General features: G+C 38.0%; 1 pseudogene; it reads left to right on the forward strand.

Annotated features, from left to right (window-relative positions):
- The first annotated feature begins 467 nt into the window (after positions 1-467).
- On the forward strand, positions 468-1434 carry LOC102478827 (actin-related protein 2/3 complex subunit 1A pseudogene; annotated as a pseudogene).
- The last annotated feature ends 2440 nt before the right edge of the window (positions 1435-3874 follow it).

Here is a 3874-nt window from a genome sequence, read left to right on the forward strand (position 1 = left end):
CCCTAAGAAGTTATTTTTTTTTATAAAAGAACATAGGTTAAAAAATAGGTAATTTTATGTGAAATAAGTAGACTTTAGCTCATCTTATCACACAAATGAAACGTAAAAATGTGAGATGGCACTTATGTCAACCTGTATTTATCTCTGTATTTTGTAACATTTTGAAACTCTAAAAAAGAAAAAGATTGATTTTTATGTTGTTTTTCTCTTATTTTCTTTGTGTTTACTTTTTACATTCAGTCACTATATATTATTACAACATTGAAAATAAATTTTCCCAGCATAACTTGTCTGTTATTTCAAAGAAATTATACACATTGTCATCAACACTTTTCTATCTTTTTATCCATTGAATGTTTTCTCTTTTTTTCTCCCCCCCGCCCCCCCTGATTCCCCCTACACTTACACTCATTTCCTGCCCTGCTCCCAAACTGTCTTTTGTGTCACCAGTTGCTGGCTATGCCTTCATGCCATCCAAACTTTCAGTTCCTGCCATAGAGAACAAATTTGCTGTGGGAAGTGGAACACGACTCATTTCTGTCTGCTACTTTGTGTCTAAAAATGACTGGTGGATAAGCAAGCACATTAAAAAGTAGATTGGATTTGTTCCTTAGCTTGGATTGGCATCTCAACAATGTTTTGCTGGCAGCAAGATCATGCAACTTCAAGTGCAGAGTATTTTCTATCTACATTAAAAAAGTGGATGAGAAACCAGCCAGCATACCCTGGGGTAGCAAAATGCCTTTTGGTCAACTGATGTCCGAGTTTGGTGGCAGTAGTACTGATGGTTGGGTCCATGGGGTCAGCTTCTCTGTCAGTGGGAGCTGCCTGACCTGGGTCAGCTACCACAGTACCTTGTATGCTGCAGATGCCTGCAGGTCTCAGACTGGCAGGTGGCGTAGTGGTTAAGGACCCTGGACCCAGTGGCTTGCTTTCTCACTTTCTCCCTCTTTTGCTGTCCCTCTCTGGTTAATTTAAAATAAATAAATAAATAAAGTTAAATAAAATAATTATTTTTTAAAAAGTGTGCAGGTCTCAACTCTAAAGACAGAGTTCTTGCCACTCCCAAGTGTCGTTTTCTTTGGAAAATAGTACGGTAGCTGCTGGCTACAACTGCTGCCCAGTGCTCTTTAACTATGATGACCGTGGCTGCTTGACCTCTGTCTCCAAGCCAGACATTCCAAAACAGAGCATTCAGCACAAAATGTCTGCCATGGAATGCTTCTGCAACATGGGCAAGTGGGCCACAACTGAGAAACGTAATACAGCCTTGAGGACACTGCACCAGAACAGCATCACTCAAGTGTCTATTTATGAAGTGGACAAGCAAGCCTGTCACAAAGTTTGCTTTGCACTACTGATATTGGTGGAGCCATGACAATTTGGAATTTCAAGACATTAAAGTCTTCGATCCAAAGCCTACAGATCATGTGAAGCTGAATGAGCCTTTGTGATCCAGGACCAAAGCTTCTCTTTAAGTAGTTTATTATGAAAAATTGTCACAGTAACTTAAAGAAAGAGTGAGAGATACGCAAATTGTCCACTAGAAAATTAAATTAAAATACTGAATGTGTTCAAAAAAATCAGTTGGCTGTTTATTTTGGGGTTTATGTCTGCGGTCTCTATTCTGTTCTATTGGTCTACATGCTTGTTTTTGTCCTAATATCATGCTGTTTTGATTATCACAACATTGCATTATATTATGGGGACAGGGAATGAGATGTCTCCTACTCCACTCTCATGCAGTATTGCTTTGACAACATAGGAAAAAAGGCAAAAAAGCCCAAAAAATACCAGGAGAAAAGAAAAAATAAAGACTGGAGCAGATATAAATGAAATAAAGAATAAACAAACTTTACTGGAAGTAAACAAAACCAATAAATGAAACCTATGTTGCCAGGTTGTTTATTTGACACCTTTCTGTTTTTTGGTTTTTTTATTTTTTTTGTGAGCACATGTTGCTATGAATCCCCCTCCCCCCACCCCACGACTGCTTTCACTATGTCCCATAGGACGCGGAAGCTTATTGTCATTGGTTTCAATGAATTTCTTTATTTCTGACTTAATTTCTTAAGTGTTTTGAAGTCATTCAGGAGTAGGTTGGTTAGTTCCCATGTGTTTGTGTAATTTTGAGATTTTTGTCTGCAGTTCATTTTCAGTTTATTCTAATTGTGGCCAGTGAAGATGCTGAATATAGTTTCTACTCCTTTAAGTCTGTCAAGGCTTGGTTTACGCCCTATCATTTGGTAATCTTTGACAATGTTCCATCTGGGGTGGAGAAATGTATATTTTGTGGTTACTAGGTGGAAAATTTCATTGCCTTCTGTCATGTTCATTTGGATAATGATATAATTTAGCTCCTATATATCTTCATTTTATATCTAGATTGTCTGTCTGAAGGAGACAGTGGAATGTTGAGATCTCCTACAATTATTATATTGCAGTCTTTCTTTCCCTTCAGATCTAGCAGTCATTATTTCACATATTTGGGTGCTCCAGTGTTGGGTGCATAGATATTTCTAAGAGCATTATCTTCATAATGAATTAGCTTTTTTGGTACTGTATAGTGTCCTTCTGTTTTTTCAGATTTTATCTTAAAGGCTATTTTGTCTGACATCAGTATTGTGACTCCAGCCTTCTGTTGATTAATTACTATTAGCATGGAATATCTTTTTCAAACCATTCACTTTGAGTCTATGTATGTCTTTATCCAAAAGACATGTTTCTTATGGGAAGCATATAGAGGGTTCTGATTTTTTTAATCCACTCAGACAGTCTGTCTTTTAATTTGTTAGTTTAATCCAATAACATTCTGTTACTATCAATATTTGCAGGCTTGTCCGTACCATTTTGTTTTTGGAGAGGTTTTTTGTTGTTTGGTTTTTGTCTTTTTATTATTATTATTATTATTATTATTTTGCTACAGGGCATGTGCGCTCATCAGAAAGACAGAGAGAGAAACAGAAAGTGAGAAATCGCCCCCCAGGGGGATGGCCACGCTGCAATCCCTTCTCCTCCATTCTCCTCCTGGGATCTTGGGCATGCACGCACATGTGCCCGACATGAATTTAAGCCACTGGGTCTGGGACTCAAACCACAGTTGACTACATGGGAGTCCAGCGACATAGCTATTATGCTAACCGTTGGTCCTGCTATCATTTTGTTAGTCATTTTCTTTGTTCTCTTATTTCTATTTGTCTCTCCTTAATTTTCCTGATATAATACTACTGCTTTCAGTAATTCTTGATGCTGGACTAATGCTGGTGAATTCTTTCAGGTTTTGTTTGAGGATGACTTTGCTTGTTCTTCCCATTCGAAGGATAATCTTGTTGGGTATAGTATTCTCAGATGAAATTGTTCTTTAGTGCTTTAAATATGTCTTCCTGTTCTTTTCTTTCCTGTATTATTATTATTATTATTATTATTATTATCATTCTCCTCTCGGGATCTTGTGCACGCACGCACACGTGCCCAGCATGAGGTTTAAGCCACTGGGTCCAGGATGCGAACCACGTTGGACTCCATGGGAGTCCAGCGACATAGCCATTACAATAACTGCTGGTTCTGGAAAAGGGCCTTATTTTATTTTATTTTTTTTGGAGAGATTTTTTTCGCTATAGAGCGCGTGAGTGCTTGCCCAAAATTCCAAGAGGAGAATGGAGGAGAAGATATTGCAGTGTGCCCATTGATCCCTGGGGGGTGATTTCTCGCTTTCTGTCTCTCTGTCTCTCCAGCAAGTGCACACACCCTATAGCAAAAACTTTTCTTTAAAAATAAAGAATTTGTAAATTCTCAACAAGATACTCGCAAATCGTATCCAACAACATATAACAAAGATCATTCATCATGACCAGGTAGGCTTTATACCAGGGAT

Source organism: Tupaia chinensis, unplaced genomic scaffold, assembly GCF_000334495.1.
Source record: "Tupaia chinensis unplaced genomic scaffold, TupChi_1.0 Scaffold000138_1, whole genome shotgun sequence".
In the NCBI taxonomy this organism is placed as follows: Eukaryota; Metazoa; Chordata; class Mammalia; order Scandentia; family Tupaiidae; genus Tupaia; species Tupaia belangeri.